The sequence below is a fragment of the Pezoporus occidentalis genome, unplaced genomic scaffold (genome assembly GCF_034315485.1).
Source record: "Pezoporus occidentalis ecotype Australia unplaced genomic scaffold, CSIRO_AGI_Poc_V1 ctg207, whole genome shotgun sequence".
Taxonomy (NCBI): Eukaryota; Metazoa; Chordata; class Aves; order Psittaciformes; family Psittacidae; genus Pezoporus; species Pezoporus occidentalis.
This window is the reverse complement of record NW_026913932.1, coordinates 1123683-1142845: the sequence shown is the minus strand read 5'-3', so window position 1 is coordinate 1142845 and position 19163 is coordinate 1123683. Positions and strand designations below refer to the sequence as shown.

Here is a 19163-nt window from a genome sequence, read left to right as displayed (position 1 = left end):
GTGGTTGAGACTGGCTTTTTTTGGTCCATGCTGATGTCCTTTTGATCAACTGCTATTGTCATTTACTGTCTGTAATTTTTATTTGCAGTGATGTATAACACAGAATTGTGACTGTGCAAGGCCTTTCTTATTAGAAAAACATTATAGATATTTTAAAGAAATCTTAATGATGTCTTGCTATTGGATGTGAAGGGATCTCTTGTCTCCATCTACCAAAATGTGGTTTTCACACTAGCAATCCTGATCTCTGATTTGACTCATTGGTCTATTAGAAACCTTCACCTTTTTTTGACAACTCACTGCCAGCTGCTTGTTTATGGGAATTGTCCCCCGATATATATACCCTTGAGGGTTTCTGCTGGGTTTTGTTTTTTTTTTGTTTTGTTTTTGTTTTTAATTCTTGCTGGTTTGTTTTTTTATTTTTAAATGTGAGTGAACTGTGCATGATATTCCTGTGGGACAAGGGCTGACCCAGGCCAGGAGGAGCTGAATGAAGATGGCTTTGCAGCTAAGTCTCTCCCCCTTCTTTGGGCCCCTTCAGAATAATTTCAGTGAAGCAGTTAAACACTTTTCCCGCAATCCCTGCTACGACATTTAGTTCATTGTTCATATTTACTGGGCCACGTGTGAACTCCCTTATAAGAATAACGAGAATAAATACTCCGCAAGGAGTCCTGCATATAAATCTCTATACTGGCTTGCATCTTCACTTTATCATTCTTTTTTGTTATAAACTGTAAAAAGTGTCTAGAGCTGGATTGTGAGCAGTTCCCCTCCTGCTACTTCAAAAAAGCATATTATTCATGTAATGAAAAGGCTTAGTGCTGGACTTGACAAAACACTGCGAAATACACTGTTGGGCACAATTCTGAACTGGCAGGAAACTGGACTGAGTGACCTAATAGGGCTCTTTCATCTCCAGTTACTTATGATTTTCAATGCTAATTAAAACCTCACTAGCTAGTGGGGAAGAACATCATGGCCAATTCAAATAACTTCTTAAAATCTTTCCTTCTGTTTATGTTTTCCACTTGCCCACTTCAATTTTATACACATATCACTGAAAAACACCCTAAATTACAAAAGTGTCCACCTATAAAGCTATAGGACAAATAAACAAAGCCATGTACACGTAGCAGCTTGCAATAAAAATGCAAAGGCCAGGAAATAAATTATTTGGCTTTATGAAGGAAAAAGAAAGTAATTTCTCTAGTTTTACCCATGTCTCCAGGTGTGCTGGATCATGGTTGTGCTCTCAGCTCACATTCTATCTGAGCTTTCTCTCTGCTCTCACCGTGTCTGGACACTGACATTTGTTCAGTGAGGATACATTTTACCTAAATAAACCAGTCCTCAAACTTCTGCTGAGCAACTGCTTCAGCTCAATGGCTTGCCAGAGAAGGGCAGCCCAAACCTGGTGGCTTTACTGTCTTGTTCACGTGTGCTGGATGCCTGGGATGTGGGCAGATATCGGAGGCTCAGCTTCTCCTGAGCTCTGGGAGGATGATGGGGGACCAGGGCTCCTGGCACAGCCTCAATGGCCACAGAGGGTAAGGTCTGGGTCTGGTGTCAGCCCAGTGAGGGACATACTGCAGCAACGAAACCTGTCCTCAGGGGCTCACTCACAAATCCAATGATTTCTTGTGTATCCTCAAGGTGTCAGAATCCCTGAGATGCTAGAGAAGACCCTAGTAGAAAACCTTTCAAAAGCTGAAAAATTGAATGGGGGGACAGGAACTGTTAAAGAGACATTAACACACAAGTAAACAGGATCACAGAATAATTCTGGGTGGAGAGAACCTCTGGAAGTAACGTGGTCCAAACGCCTGCCCGAAGCAAGGCTGGCTTTGAAGTCGAGCAGGTTGCTAAGGGCCATGCCCTATCAAATTCAGAGTATCTCTGAGGGGAGAGGCTCCACAACCTCTCTGGGCAATATATGACAGCGTCAGACCACCTTCATGGTGAGATCTTCTTCCCTAATACCCAAATAGATTTTGTAGTTTGTGTCATCCTTTCACTGTGCACCTCTGAGAAAAGTGAAAATGTCAATGTAAATAAAAATGGAAAAATCAGAGTAGTAATACATAATAATGGACATCAACTAAAATATTTCAGACAACCTGTTTACTACCTGGAAACTTTATATTTAAAGAGAAATATCCCTGAGTGGCTGCTATCACTGCAGTGATGTGCTATCTAGGAACAGTGCAGCAGTGTTTACAGTCACCTTGCTACAGAGGTTGTCAAAGCATGAGTCAATAAGAAATAAAATAGATTACAGCTGATCACAGCAGATAATTTACTCCTGTTTCCAAGAGTGACAGCTGCATTCAGTTACGTTCAACATTTTGGAAAATTGATGTAAAAATATGAATAGGTTTGTTTTCAAAACTGATCTCAAGCTGCAATTTTTGGACATGTTATTATCATGCATTCATACTGTAAAATATCACTCTCAACTCCTTAGATAGAAAACAGACTCATGAATTGCCCCCAGAACTGACTGTTAATTTTTGGTCAATTTTGAAACAATGAATGCTGCTTTGAAAATGTAATCACTTTTAAAATACTTTACCCTTTTTATTTATTTTTTTCCCCAGCAGAAACTGGATTAGACAAATTCAACCCAAATTCATTTTTGCTCTTCTGTAGCAAATTTCAGTCTTGTCAAAAAGAAATATTGCCTGGCACTGACAAGGGAGGAAATCCCAAGGAAAGCAGAGCACATGGAATGGACATCCTGTAAGAAGGTCATTTTCAGACAGAGATGTTTTTGGAGCGGTGGAATACATAGCAAATATGTATGGGGAGCCTTCTTTTGCATAGGGAACTATTAACTGTGGATGAGGTCTGAGACCAAATTACTGAGAAAAAGTTAGTTTGTTTTACTTGTCAAGCAAATACAAAACTGGCAGTGGGCTAGCGAGTGTTGTATAGGGTGGGATGTTTGATGATTTGAGGAAACAGTGGAGAGACTCCAAAAGGGTGGGCAATGTGGCTGAATTGAGCAAAAATAGGCAGTAGCAGGTGTCAGTTGTGTACAGACTGCAGGAGATACAAGGTGGTTATGGCTGAGGGTAACACTGTTGCCTCAGCTGTGGGATGCAATGCTGACAGTGGGTCTAGAGTAACGCTTCTGCACTAACCCAGACTCCCCAGATGTCACCTTCAGCAAAGCACTTCTTACTGACACAAAAAGAGTAATGGGTCTCTAGCAGAGCAGGACTCACACAGGTCTGCAAAGCCCAGGAGCATTTTGGTTCAGGGCTTCTTTAGAACCATAACCCTAACTTGAATTCAGATTTCTCATCAGGGCCACAAATGCTGCTGGGAAACCTCAGCTCCAACCAGCCACTCAGATTAAGGTTAGGGTTCAGAGAGACACAAAGCCAACAGGGACTTCAGGGGCACTGGTTAGGCATGCCAAGGGAGCAAAACACTGCACCAACATTGCTTCTTGCTTGCCTTTCTCAGCTAGGACATCCATGGTACTGGGGCCTTAGCCTCAGATCCAACCTGCTGTTCAGATTAGGGTTAGGGTTCAGAGATCTAAAACACCTACAACTCCAGGGACTCTGACACTGCAAAAGGCATGGCAAGGGAAGAGGAACTGCACCAACGCTGCTCCCTCCACATCTTTCTCATCTGGGAAACCCATGGAGCTGGGGTCCTCAGCCTCAGCTCCAACCTGCCATTCATATAAGGGTTAGGGTTCAGAGAGCCACAATGGCTACAGCTTCAGCAGCCCTGACACTGCAAAAGGCAAGCCACGGGGACCACAGCACTGCACTATCATTCCTCCTTCCACATCTTTCTCATATGGGCCACCCAAGTTCTTTGAACCCTAAATATAATCCCAATTACCCACTTCTAGTGATCCATGTGGAGGCTAGTGATACAGATAGCAGTAGCCTGGAGAACATGAAGAAGGACTACAGAGCCCTGGGAGAGATGGTTAGGGGCTCTGGAGCTCAGATGATAGCCATTTTGTCAATTCTCCAGGATACAGGGGAGAACCCCAGAAAGGCTAGGAGGATTAGCCAGGTTAATAAATGGTTAGAATGCTGGTGCCATAGTCAGGGGTTTGGGTGTCTTGAACACAGGACCCAAGTTTGTAGGCCAGGTCTAGTGGGAGCTGTTGGAGCTTTCGAGTGCGGTTTTGGTAGGAGGCTTACCAGACTGGTCAAGAAAGCTTTAAACTATATGTGTTGGGGGAGGGGGGCATCATTCCATCCCAACACACCCAGTCAGTTGCCAGCACTTATAATAAATGCTCGGAGCAATGTAGAGATATCCCAGCCGCTCCAGCCAATGAGCAGGCTTCATTTGGATCTCGGCTCGGATGCCGCCATACAAACGCCTGTAGCATGGGGAACAAACAAGAGGAATTAGAGATGTGTGCATGTCTACGGGGGTATGATATAACAGGCATCGCAGAAACATGGCGGGATGGCTCCTATGACTGGAGTGTTGGAATGGAAGGTTACAGGCTCTTTAGAAAAGACAGGCCTGGCAGGTGGGGAGGGGGAGTTCCTATTTATGTTAGAGATAGGCTGGAGAGTATGGAACTCTGGGGACAGGTGAGCAGTCCACAGAGAGTTTGTGGGTCAGGGTTAAAGGGAATATAGCTATGGGAGACATTACTGTGGGGATCTGTTACAGACTGCCTGATCAAGGAGAACCTGCGGATGAAGCACTCCATAGACAGATAGGAAAAGCCTCACGCTCGCAGGCCCTCGTTCTCATGGGTGACTTCAACCACCCTGACATCTGTTGGAAGGATGGTACGGCCCGGCACAAGCAATCCAGGAGGTTCCTCGATTGTGTAGAAGACAACTTCCTTCTGCAAGTAATAGAGGAGCTGACAAGGAGAGGTGCCATGCTTGACCTCGTGCTCACCAACAGGGAAGGGCTGGTTGGAAATGTGACGCTCCAGGGCAGCCTTGGATGCAGCGATCATGAGATGGTCAAATTTGAGATCCTCAGGACAGTGAGAAGAGTGTGCAGCAAGCTCACTGCCCTGGACTTCAAGAGAGCAGACTTTGGCCTCTCCAGGAACCTGCTTTGGAAGGTTCCATGGGATACAGCCCTAGAGGGCAGGGGGACCCAAGACTGTTGGATGATATTCAAGGATCACCTACTGCAAACTCAGGAGTGTTGCATCCCAGCAGGATGGCCAGGAGACCTCCTTGGATGGATAAGGAGCTGCTGAGGAAAATTCGAAGGAAAAAAGAGGCTTATGAAAAGTGGAAGCAAGGACAGGTGGCCTGGAAAGAGTACAGGGAAGTTGTCTGGGAAGCTACGGACCAGGTTAGGAAAGCTAAGTCTCAGCTGGAATTAAACTTGGCTAGGGATATTAAAGATAACAGGAAGAGATTATATAGGTACGTAGAAAACAAAAGACAGACCAGGGACAAAGTGAGCCCTCTCCAGAAGCTATCAGGAGAACTGGCTACCCTGGATTTGAAGAAGGCTGAGGTTCTGAATGACTTCTTTTCCTCGGTCTTCACTGTCAAATGCTCTGACCACACCACCCAAGTCTTGAAAGGAAGATGCAGGGACTGCGAGTATGAAGACCCTGGGCCCGCTGTAGGAGAGACCATCTTAAGAACCTGAACGTGCACAAGTCCATAGGACCTGATGAAATCCATGTGCAAGTCCTGAAGGAGCTGGTGAATGATTTTGCTGAGCCACTGTCCATCATATTTGAAAAATCATGGCAGTCAAGTGGAGTTCCCGACGACTGGAAAAAGGGAAATATAACCCCCATTTTCAAGAAGGGGAAAATGGATGACCCGGGGAATTACAGACCAGTCAGTCTCACCTCTGTGCCTGGCAAAATCTTGGAGCAGATTCTCCTGGAAGGCATGCTAAGGCACATGAAAAACAACAGGGTGCTTGGTGACAGCCAGCATGGCTTCACTAAGGGGAAATCCTGCCTGACCAATTTGGTGGTCTTCTGTGATGGGGCTACAGAACTGATGGACAGGAGTAGAGCAGTTGATGTCATCTACCTGGACTTGGGCAAAGGGTTCGACACTGTCCCACATGACATCCTTGTCTCTAAATTGGAGAGACATCAATTTGGTAGGTAGAGCACTCAGTGGATAAAGTACTGGCTGGATGGCCGCATGCAAAGATTTGTGTTCAATGGCTCAATGTCCAGCTGGAGACCAGTAACGAGTGGTGTCCCTCAGGGATCAGTGTTGGGACAGGCCTTGTTTAACATCTTTGTCGCTGACATGGACAGTGGGATTGAGTGCGCTCCCAGCAAGTTTGCCGATGGCGCCAAGCTGTGTGGTTCGGTTGATACGCTGGAGGGAAGGAATGCCATCCAGAGGGACCTTGACACGCTTGTGAGGTGGGCTGATGCCAACCTCATGAGGTTTAACCCTGACAAGTGCAAGGTGCTACACCTGGGTTGGAGCAATCCCAGGCACAGCTACAGGCTGGGCAGAGAAGAGATTCAGAGCAGCCCTGTGGAGAAGGACTTGGGGGTGTTGGTTGATAAGAAAATGAACATAAGCCGGCTTCAGTGTGCGCTTGCAGCCCAGAAAGCCAACCATATCCTGGGCTGCATCAAAAGGAGCATGACCAGCAGGTTGAAGGAGGTGATCCTGCCCCTCTGCTCTGCTCTCGTGAGATCTCACTTGCAGTATTGTGTGCAGTTCTGGTGTCCTCAACATAAAAAGGACATGGAACTGTTGGAACAAGTCCAGAGGAGGCCTACAAGGATGATCGGGGACTGGAGCACCTCCCCTATGAAGACAGGCTGAGGAAGTTGGGGCTGTTCAGCCTGGAGAAGAGAAGGCTGCATGGAGACCTCATAGCAGCCTTCCAGTATCTGAAGGGGGTCTATAGGGATGCTGGGGAGGGACTGTTCATTAGGGGCTGTAGTGATAGGACACTTAACTTAAACAGGGGAAGTTTAGATTGGGTATAAGGAGGAAATTCTTTCCTGTTAGGGTGGTGAGGCACTGGAATGGGTTCCCCAGGGAAGCTGTGAATGCTCCATCCCTGGCAGTGTTCAAGGCTGTGTTGGACAGAGCCTTGGGTGAGATTGTTTAGTGTGAGGTGTCCCTGCTCATAGCAGGGGGGTTGGAACTTGATGATCTTGAGGTCCTTTCCAACCCTAACTATCCTATGATTCTACGATCTTACAGTATGTTTCATGTAATTAATTCTCTTTTTATTTTCTTTTCTTCTTTCCTCCTTTTTGAATCATTGTCTGTAACTGTTCTGTATGATAGTTTTGAAAGGAGGATAAACTTGCACTTTCCAGCAGCCTTAATTTACAAACTGTAACAGTTCATACTTTGTAAAGAAATGCATGGTTCTTCATCATTTTTTATCTTTTGTTGTATTCAAAATGATGAATTTGTGCATATTCTGAACAGAAGTAAGGTGAAGAAATTGTCGATTATGTGTTAAGTAAAGGTATGTTCGAATGAAAGCCAGACTGGAAAGAAATTTGTATTAGTACCTTCAAGAACAAGAATCACTTCTATTTCACTTTATTCTGTTTGTAGGTATTTTTGGGTGGATTATAAGTGTCGTTCTCATGAAAGAGTTCCTCTTCCTAGCAGATTCTGGGTCAAGTTGTTAATATCAACCATGTGGTGATGGCCAACTTTTGTAGAAATAGTAAAGTGGGAAATTCAATGGAAAGAAAACATTTCTTCTGTTCCAGAATGTGGGCAAACACTTATGGGTGAAATAGAGCTGAAGGGCAAGAAATGTATATATTTTCTGGCCTGTCCCTTCAATATATCCATTGATTTATGTCAGGAAGGCAGCAGAATATGTTCCCATGACTTTAGAAGCTCGCTTGGGAAAGAAAGAACATTTTCACTTAAATCATAAGGATAGAATTAACCCTACTTGGAGATGGTTTAATGCTATTGCAGCGACTGAAGGGTGCGCCGAGGTAGGGATCACACAGGTTCTCTAAAGAGCTTTGTGCAATTTTTTTTTAATAATTTCAATTTGGACGCTGGATTGGACACAAGCTGCACATTTTAATATTGGTGGTGTCTGGCTCAAAACCAAGCCTGGTCTGTGAGCGTGCTTGTCTCTCACACAGATCAGGATGTGCAACATTACCCTGACAGGTGTAGGATGAAATGTATCTTGCAGTAATTTTTTTAAGTTTCCCACAGAGAAACTGAGTTGCTTTGAAAATGGGTGTGATCTAAATAAAGAGCCCTTCAGAGACTAGATGTCTTCAGAGGCCAACAACAGGCTGTGCAGCTACTTGCTAGATGAATCTCCACCTGCTGCAGGTGATTTGACATGGAAAGGGGAAAGACCTACCTTTTGTTTTAAAAGGTACTTCTGGTGCTCCCATGCTGCATGTCTCTGACTTCACAGCTTCACAGTGGCCACTTGAGTTGATCTTGGACTGGGAGACAGTCTATATTATGTCTGGGACAACTGGGCATACCCCAACAAAAATAGCTCTTACACGTTTTTCAAGTGTTTTACTAGAGGGCAGGGGATTTAAATGCGGGAGGATTGATTTCGTCCAGAGAAATGATCTTTTACAGCCTGCACCCAGCTGGATGCTTGAGGAACTGCTTTAAATGGGAAAGGAGGGAATAAAATAATTATCCTTCCCTAAAAATTAAGGGTCCTAAATTGATTTCACTCAACTTCCATCCTAAATGGAGTGACTTATGATTTACAGCAGGGTGAGATCAGAATCAGGCCTGCAGAAAAAGCCTGTGGGCTTTTTCTTGCAAAAGCTATTTTCATCTCTAAATGTCATGGACCTTTCTGGGTCCCATCTGTTCAGGGGTGTCTGCAGCATTACTCCATAGACAGGGTATTTTTCTGGGCAGAGATTTCATTCCACTGATTATTCACCAGCCTTAGTGATTGAACTTACACAGTCTATCTGACTTCACATTTCAGGTTAAGTTGGCTAGTGAGTGCTTTTCTATGCCCTTTGAAATAGATCTTTAGCAGTAGTGCTTGTTATAAAAGCCAGATTTCCGGCCCTGAAAAGCAGCTTGCTCCATTGTAACACATTGCTCCAGATATGAAAGTTTTCTTTATATTACTGCCATGTCTGAGGTTTGATGTGGAAAGGACAGTTTGTGGCTCAAAAAAAGATAATTTGATCATCAATTTTCTGCCTCTCCAATTCCAGCAGCCCTTCACTGATAGCTGTTGCTCCACTGGGAAAAAATCATCCTTTGGCAGGTATGATTTGCCCAGAACAAAATCAACGCATCTAGTCATTCCACAAACAGCTTTCAGGACCTGAAAAGGTCCCAGGTCATATTTATGTGTCTGCTACATCTCTTTCCTTCATGCTGCATGATGGAAATTCAGTGGAGTAGGTCTGTATTGGGAAATGAAACATCTGAGAACACACTGGAGAGGTCAGCAGGGGTGCAGGGGTAGAGGGATGCCTATGACTGCTAACTGGGGCCCTTTGGAAAACTGTTTTTTTTTCACTCCCTATTACACAGCTTTTACAAAAAGCAATCAGACTGGGGAATTTCATCGCAACATCTGCACGTCAATATATCCTGTTAATGTATATAGCTGCATCCCCTCAAAGAATCCATGCTGCTCATGGTGGTTAAAGTACAACTCCAATTTCTGAGAACTAATCATACAGTCATAAAATCAACTAGGTTGGAAAAGACCTTTAAGATCATCAAGTCCAATTGTTACCCACCACTAAGTGGGCTTCATCTACACAGTTTTTGCAAGCTTCCAGGGACGGTGATTCCATCACTTCCGTGGGCAACCTGTTCCAATGCCTGACCACTCTCTCTGTGAAGAAATTTTTCCTAATATCCAGTCTAAACTTACTCTGGTGTAGCCTGAGGCCATTTTTTCTTGTCTTATCACTTGTTACTTGGGAGAAAAGACCAACCCCCACCTCCCTACAACCTCATTTCAGGTGGTTAATGTACTTAATAATGTATGGACCCAGCTGAGGTGAGAATTGTCATAGCCTGGAAGTTTTTGTGAGCATTCCCACCCCTCTGGGATCAGCTGGCAGATCACTCTCTGCAATGAATTGGATACTAAGGCCCAGAGATGTAAATGAGCAGCTGAGGGTTTAGTTGTTTAAAGAGAAAATATGGTAAAATCCCAGACAGGGATTGTACCCTGTTGTACTATTGTTACTGCTGTTACTTCACTAGGTTTCACAAGAGTGGTGCTGCTGTGTTTGTCCAGAACTGCTCCTATCTGTCTTGTCAGTGTTGGGTGATGTGGTGCCTGTTTCACCACTCAGTACAGGAGATGTCCCTCTAGATGTTAAGGGGACCATGGTCTGAAAGGTGTGCTAAGAGGTTGCACAGTGCATTTCCACTAGCCCTGAAGGGATCTATGCATACAGCTTCCATCTCTCAACACACAAGCTCCCTCTCTTCTGGTACAGATCTCCTTCAAGAGGTGTTCTCCGTCTCCCCTGACCAGGCTGTAGGAAGAAATGTAAGAGTTGCTGTGCCACAGAAGAAAGGTTCTTCTCCCTGCAGCCTGGGAATTAAATCTCTTAGCTGAAGAAGAGGAGCTCTGGGATGACTTAATCCTTTGGCATTACATAATTATTGGATAGATTATGTGGACTGAGAATGGGGAGAACACTATGGATGCTTCTGTATTTGTTTTTAGCATTAGCCATTGGATGTGTCTGCGGGGGGGACTCATCTCCTCTAATGGCCTATGACTACCCCTGAACAGAGCAGAGGTGGATATAGATACTGTCTGACACTGTGATGAGATTTGCCAGATGCTTTGGGTGACATGCACGGTTATTATGCCCATGCACAGATCAGAGTAAGTGAGGAGAAACAGGCCTTCTCTGTATTTCTGTTCTCTGTTCATTACTGGATAATTTCCAGGTATGTTCACGCAGTTAATTCCAAGTTAATGCAGTAGAGCAGCCTCCTTCAGTCTAACAATCACCTCACCCTTCAGGAAAAAAAAAGAAAACCCCCAAAACCTACTGCCATCTTGTGACGCACTGGTGTTTACCAGTTGGAAGGGGAAGAGGGAGAGAAACATAAAGTAGTCAGTATTTAGGTACACAATATGATGCTGGTTTACTCAAGCCTGTAATTTTAATAAACAGGTTAATCAGAAAAACTGGGGACCCTGAGGATGATCCTCATGGGAACTTGCAGCAGTACGGAGCCAGCTCTGACCTTTGTCTCCCAGCAAACACTTGTGCACCCCACTGGTTGCATGGAAAACTGTGACTATTTTGATTTGCAAGCACCCTGTTTTGCAATGGTTTTGGAGACTACTCCCAACTGTGGTACTGATCCCAGTCATCTGTAGGCTGCATATTGAGTGACAGCACAGCAAAGGACTTTCGTTTTTTTGAAAACAACACTTCAAGAGTTGATCTAGGTTTTGTGCCTTTTTTTTTGTTTTTTCTTTTCCTGCTGAAAATGCTCTTTTAAGTCATTAACGTTTTCTGAGAGGGAAAGGAGAAAAGCAATCAAAACATTTTGACTTGATAATTGAAAACAAATATTTCTTGCATTTGTTTTGAGATCTTTATTTTTAGAGGCTGACCTAGCCTTAATTAAAAAATAATAAAGTACTTCCCCTTCCTCTCTCCATTCCCCAGGAAAACAAAAGGCTTTTTATTTACTTTTGTTTGAAACAAACCTTTTGTTAGATTAAAGTTTTGAAGTGCTTTGTTTTGGGTGGGGACACTAAAAATTGTTTGGTTTTGGTCAATCCCAAATAACTTTTGGCCAGTGAGATGTAAAAAAGCAATTATTTGCTTAGTTCTTCTCATGAGTTTGAGTCCTGATGCTGCAAGCATGAGAAAAAATGTTCTGCATTGTCTTTCAGCCAGACATGACTGTCTTCAGTGCAACTTAGCCAAACCTCTCCTATGAAGGAACAGCATTTGTTGAACAGTTGTGGCAAATCAGTCAGAGCTGCATGCAGTAAAAAAAAGGCTATCCTTCCCTTTGAACCTTTTGAGGTCTACAGCCTGAGGCAGCCTCTTGGGAGATCCTGGGTTGGGTGTTAGATACATGGGCAATACCCAATGGAATGGATCCCAGCCTGACAAACAAACCCCAGGAAGTTATAGAGAAAGTGAGCAGACCTACTTGAGGCTGATGCAGATGCAGGTGATTCAGATGCAGGGGTTAGTTTGCCTTTTGGTTAGAAGCTGCAGTGGAAACAATTTCAGAGACCTTTCTGGCAAAGACCATACAATGAATTTTTGTCCCTCAAGTTCATTCATAATTCTGGCTATGGCAGACAATACCACATTTTGAGATTGGAGGTGTATGTGCCATATTCTTCTCTGAAAAGGTGTCCAAAAGGTCATGCCTTAACTCACAAATTTGGCTTATCATAAACAAACTGATAAACATGTGAGTTTCCTATAAGTTCAAAATACCGTGCAGTGACAGGAAACGAATGTAATGTGTGGGAACAGCGATTTGAAGAAAAGCTGAAGAAATACAGGGGTCCCAGGTTTGTTAACACTAAACTACAACTGGTGCAGCATGCGTGGTATTGGAGACATCTGAGTTATCCCTGAAGAATTAAAGCACAAAATGCCTGCGGATTGTCATGTTATGCATATGTTCAGCATCAATATTTAAAGCTGAGACAGTAAAAACCTTTTGCAGAAGTGCACAAATGGAGGGGGGGAAACTGATCATTGCATTTTGATTCAAAATACTTGTAACCTGAAACACGACTGTGCAGCTTCTAATCTGATATGGCTTGTCAAGGCCTATCTGTTTTATGCTACAGGCTCAGACTTGTCTTTTAAATCACAGCCTGATGGTCAGAAATGCTCTCCTCCAGTGTGCCAAGATTTCATGCTGAGTGCCCCGCTCACCTGGCGCTTGCCCATGGGACGTGCTGGGTGATGTGCTAACCCCTTCAACTGTCTCTTACCACCCTGCACCACCCATCTGCAGCCCCTGTCTTCATCTGCCTCTGAAGTGAGCCCCTGACTGCCTGCGACCTCTTTACAGCACATCAGCAAAATTTAAGACAGGTGAGGACCTTGTCTTAGCTATTTATGGCTTAAGTGGGAGAAAGATGTGAGAATTTTCTTTTCTGAATGTCAGTTGTCCCAAATGGCTGCAGATGTGTAAATAGATGTAAGTGTTCCACTTCCTCAACAATCTGTTTTCTTCCATGGATTTGGCTTTCTCATTGCAGAGCAGTCATTGACTTCTCCGTGCCTTTGGAGAAAGTTAGATTTCCAGCTTCTAGGGAAGTTATAAATCTTGGCAACATATCACAGTATTTTGAGAAAGATAAAAATCTGTTCTTTCCACAGGCGATTTTCTGTAACCCATCAGTTCTGCACTTTATTGAATAACTTGGTACTAAAAGCCAACATGCAGTTATTTTAAAACATTGCTGTTAAATGGGGACCTTAAAGCCCTTCAAAGCCACAGGTGAAGTACAGTGCCCTCTTTTTCAGCCTAAAAGAAATATGTATTGGAAAAGCTTGATTCTGAGTATATGTCAGATACCATCTCATTTCTCCCATGAAGAAATTCCTTTTCTTTCTTGTTAATTCAGCTCATGCCGCAGTGTGAGGTACACCTCTTTAACCCTTTGTTGTCTTAGGCCATTGTAACTTTTACGGGCTTATTTGAACAATGTATCACTAAGATACCAACACTGTAACATACGTTTAATTAGACATATATGGGATATGGAATTTCTCAGCACCATATACCCTCTACGCTGTTTAGTAGTCAAATGGTTAAAATTATTCAAAGGACCTGGCAAGCTTCATGTGGCAAATTCACTGGAAATACATTTATTTTTACTGTGGTACCAAGTCCACATAAAATGTCTTCAGAGAATCTGCTTGTGAAAACCTGGATTAATAGTGGAGAAAAACAAAACAAGAGTGATAGTATTAATAATGATAGTATTAATGAGTCTGGTTAGAGCACAATGACTTTAAATTGGATAAATACTGCTTCATGAAAGCAGACTTTCAAACCATCACAGGCTTATGCAGAATGTTAGTAAAACATTTATTGCAAATTAAAATGCAGTAAGTCAAATTGGCACATTTTTCAAGTTCCATGTTTGACTCAAGGCTTCTCTAGAGCTTCCAGGGAAGAAACTCAGAGGAGGTAACCAGCCTGAGGACACCGCAGCCCAGCAAACAGGAGCCATAGAATAGTAGAACAGCTTGGATTGGAAGGGACCTTCAAAGGTCATCTAGTCCAACCCCCTGCAATGAGCAAGGATGTCTTCAACTGACTCAAGTTGCCCAGAGCCACATCCAACCTGGCCTTGAATGTCTCCAGGGATGGCGCATCCACCACCTCTCTGGGCAAACTATGCCACTATTTTACCACCCCCACTGTAAAGAATTTCTTCCTCACATCCATCCTGAATCTCCCCTTGTTTAGTTTAAAACCATCACCCCTCATCCTATCACAAGAATGCACCCACCTCACCCTGCCTTGGCTCCTGCACTGCCATTTCCCAACTTGATTTTGGCATGAGAAAATAAGCTTCTGAGTATCGCTGAGGCACAGGAAGCATGGGAGTGCCTGTGATGGTGCTGCCTTCTACTCCCCTCTTCACAGGACTCTTCTCTTTCTCCATTGATGGAAAAGCCCTGCTACAAAGCTCAGAAACCAGACAAATACTGGTATGGGATCATCAAACCCCAATAGCCTGGTTCAGTCACTCAGCTGTGATTCTCCAGCCCATGGTGTCCTGTTGCACAGTGTCACTAAGCCCTGTGGCACCATGGCCTCCTAGCAGATTCCTGCTGGTGGCATAAACAGCCTCAGTCACTGCTTACAGAGTTTTCTCTGCTCCGCCAGTTTTGTCTGCAGGCTTTCTGCAGTCACAGATTGGTTTGCTCAATTTTGTAGCCATTGTCTGCCAAGCAGGGACCATGTTGTTTTCGCTGTTCCTGATAGTCAAACGTGGTCCTCCTTCTCAGCTCTAGGAGCTAAATGTCACCCTTAATTGTGCCAGACATTAATGTAATAGGAACAGATCATAATCATCTCAGGGTCTTCCTCATGTGATCAGGGACTGTTATGCAGCAGGCCCATCTGATTCCCCATTTCTCTAGCGCACTTACAGCAAAAGCACAGACCTGCTTGCTTGTGGATGTACCCCACTATGCCCTGACAAGCTTCATCTTCTCTCAACTTGAGTGAGATAAAAAAGAGCAAACAAACTAAGTAAGCTATCAGCAGGGCATCATAGTCAGCCCAGTCCACTGGCTGCCTTTTATTTGTCTCATCAGAGATGTAATGGTTGTGTACGATCTTGTATGAGCACAGGGGGAAGGGTGAGGAGTGCAGGATTTTGTGTGCTGATGCAGTGCTCTTACAGGAACCCTAGGGTTTTCAAATGAGAAAGTGCTTAGAGGCAGTTTATGTAGCCAAAAATGAGGTGGTAAATGATTGTACTGGGGCCAATATGGGGGCAAGCTGGCGTGCCTATTTATAGGGCTGCAGAGCTGTCAAGCTATTTGATACATCTGTGGTTCTGTGTGGGAAAGCCTGTGACAGGTTTGGGTGAAAACGTGAAGCTCTTAAGGATTTTAATATGATTTGTACTGCCATTTAATTTTTAATAAAACTTTGAATAAAGTTGTGATTAAATGGCCATCATGAGTGGAAGATTCCACTTAAACATAAAATGTGAGATTTCCCAGAATGGGCTAAGGTAGGTTTTATATTATGCACCTCTCTCAAATACATTGGATAATGGATTCTATCAAAATGGAAAAGAAAGGAAGGTACAGATTTTTAAAAAATAAAATCTGCTGTGTAGTCAGTAGTTCCACATTTTGGAAGAAATTGCTGAGCTTCTGGCATCCTTAAATATTACCCCTTTTCACATGATAGTTACACTGCTCCAAAGACAGTATAATAAACCATGCCAAAAATTCTTCTGTTTCGTTTGCATGAAATTGAACTGACAGATATACCTGTCTATGTTATGTCCAAGAAAATGTCTTGTTAGAAATGTGTGAAAATATATTATATGACAGATGCTGAAAATGTTTCAGATACAGCAATAAATTGATTGTGGTTTCTGGACCAGATGTGAACTCCGTTTAAAATGCATCATGCTGGTCTCTATTTTAGCTCTGCACTTACATAAATGCAGAGAAGTGGCTTTGCTTCTCAATGAAACGCATTATAAGAATAGAAGAGCTTCTTTCCATCTAATAAAGGATAAGCCCTGACAGTAAGGCTTGCATCTGCAGAACAAGTATTAAAAGCACAAATTGAACTAGGAGAAAGCTGTGCCAGTTCTCACGTTTTGCTTTATTAATGTGCATGAAAATGCTTGGCATGTCGAAGCCACTGCAAACAAGTCTGTGATGTGCATTATTTTCAGTTGAGATTGAGATTCACAGCCATAAAGCAACCAAGGAGGGAAAAGAATAGTGTTTTTCAAGAAACAGTGCTGTTAAACGGGAATGAGCCAGTTGCAAAGGTGCTACAGACATGACTGGGTGCTGAGAATCAGTCTGTGCTTCGCAAACCCTACATTTCAAAGCCATGTGTTCCCTTTCCTTGCAAGGGAGCAGGGTGAGAGCCAGACTCACTTTTTGGCATATAGCTCAGGAGCTGCACTACCCAGCTGGGCAATCCAGACTGCTGAAGTCAGGTGCTTAGGCTGCCCCTTCAATCCACAGGCACCTCTGAAAACAAGCCCAGAAAGACCGATGTGCCGAGACTGGAAAAAGGGAAGAGGAAACAGGGAGCAAATGGGTGTTTGTGAGCATTTCCAGCCACCCTGCAGCTCTGGCACATGGCTCTGAGTGGCATGATTGAGACCTCCTGCTCTAGCTCCACACCTCTGAATCCTCTTCTGCTATGGAGATAGCACGTACCTTTTTCTCCAGAGCTGAGGGATCAGAGCTTGCCCATTCTTTTGTGTTAGTGCCCTGGCTGGAGAAGTAAGACCCCAGGGGAAAGGAGAGCCTGATTGCTCCCGTCCTCTGCAGGTGCCTGGTAGGGGATGGGTGTTTTTTGCTTGGGTCTGGCTCCTCCCTGGTCCATGACATTATTTCAATTTAAACCTCTTGTGGTCTATCAGGAGAGCTGCGTATCTTTGCAGTGACAAGTCTTATGAACGTAATGTAGATTTTGTGACTACTCCTGTAGGTCCATTAATTGCAGTCAAGAGTTTTTATTTACCATTCACTCACAAATTATGACTCTCTCTCCCCTTCTTTCTCTAAAGGGAAACCAATTCATTTATTCCCCTACACCAAAGGAACATCTACAAGGAAGGGAGAAATAACACCTATGGGTATCTCACAATATGTCTGTCCTCTCTTTTAAAGAATATTTGAGGCTGTCATTTGGTACACTATTAAAGATGCATGAAGTCCATTCTGTCAGATGAAGGCTTTCTTAAAGTAAAGCAGCTCTTAATACATGTTACATCTAGCCCTCATTAGCACAATACCCTATATTAGAGAAATATTTATGCTCATAAGACACCATCAGCATTGATTATATGTGAATTTTACTACTGTCCGCTTTCGTTTTGCCTTTAGAGATTTACATTGAAAAGTATTCCCCAAATGATGTAAAACCTGATATTTCAAAAGCTCTCCAGTTGTGATAGACTGAGTCAGAACTGTTTAATTTACATTGAGATCTCTTTTCCAATAGGTATCTGCAAGTCCTTTACATAATCACAACCACCCTTTTATCCTCCAGTGACTTTTCTACTCGTCTGAACTGCCTGTACATAAACACTCCTAACACTGCACTGCCTCTTTGTTAAATATGTGCACAGTACCCAGCAAAAACCCCAGACTGCCATGGATGTAGCTTCTGTCCTTTCTGTAACTTGTAATCATACTGCAAGCCAGAATCCCTGATTAAATTGCAGTTGTTAGTGGGTTGGACTGGAGAGTTTTCTGAGCTTCTGCTTGTTAAATACAATGTTAATGCTGTCAGTTTTACTTTGTTGAATGTTATGAATCTTGTCATGGGCTTAAAACCTTTGAAGGTTATATAGCTGAAAGTATTTGATAAATTTATTTATTTATATGTAAATATGTATTTATATGTATATATAAATTATATATGTTTTATGTATAATATATATGTAAGCTAAATATACATATTCAGCCTATAACCATGAAAAGTTATTGGCTGAAAATATTAGTTAAAATTAATACTTTTGCAGTTGTTATACTTGACTTGGGGTATGGGAATCTTTAAAGTTCCTGTGCCCTGGATTCTCTCTGAAATTGCCTTTTATTTTATTTATTTACTTATTTATTTTTTTTTATTTTAACACAGCAGCAAACGAATACACAGAAGGATAGGAAATAGGAAAATAGGAGCTTCTTGGATGTTCACAAAAGCCAAGAGTTGGGTCTTTAGGAATAGCAATGCATACTTCAAACCTCATGTTTGAATCATGTTATTTGGCAAAATTTTTTCCTAGTTATGAGAAGATAATAATTCCATCCACTGCCCAGAATAGGATTTAAGTCATGATTGATCAAATGTGAGGATAAGAAACCCGGCCATCTTCTGATTTAACAAGAACAACTTTTTCAAAATCAAGACTGAAACTTGCCTCTTAAACAGTCCTCTACACATCCTGCTTCATCCAAACAGTCCCAAAGAGGGCTAGTTGTAATGGAAATGATGACACAAGCTTAGCTGCAGTGATGCTGTAAGACACTGTTATGCTAATATAAGCATTACAATCTAAGAAAACACACTGAGTTAGTGATACATATCTTGAAGAAAATTGCCGTGGAAACAAAGGTCATATGCCACAAGGATACCAATGTTTCTAAGTGAGGTACATGTATGGACCTTCACAATGACACACATTTTACCACCTTTTACTAAAAATAGGCACTCATTGAAAAATAACCATTAACTTGTTACTGGGTCCTCTTTGGCTTGGCTTTGCTGTTCTTTTCTTTGCAAACACTGCTCATTTTCTCTTGGATGTGAAAATGTTTGCTATCAGCAACACAGATGGGCACAAACTGCTCAGAGGGACAGGGAATCCCCTGCAGCCTGGCTGTGTTTTTGTAACTTAGGAAAGCCATATCTACCAATATTATGTTAAAGGGCTTCTGGTTGCTGCCCAGGGTGTGAGGATGTTGAAGACTAAACTTGGATCTGTGGCATCCTGTCCAAAGGGAAATCTGACTGTTTCTC

At 42.9% G+C, this 19163-nt stretch overlaps 1 long non-coding RNA gene across 2 annotated transcripts in view; it reads left to right on the top strand.

The window, feature by feature from the left end:
* The window catches only part of LOC134163791 (uncharacterized), a 110889-nt gene extending 93061 nt beyond the window's left edge, over nt 1-17828 (top strand). Inside the window, exons 3-4 of one of the 2 annotated variants that reach the window (XR_009964849.1) lie at nt 2601-2781; nt 17643-17828. This is a non-coding gene — a long non-coding RNA (uncharacterized LOC134163791). Of the gene's footprint in view, nt 1-2600; nt 3922-17642 lie in introns of those variants that run through there. The other variant, XR_009964848.1, reaches the window with a different exon arrangement.
* The last annotated feature ends 1335 nt before the right edge of the window (nt 17829-19163 follow it).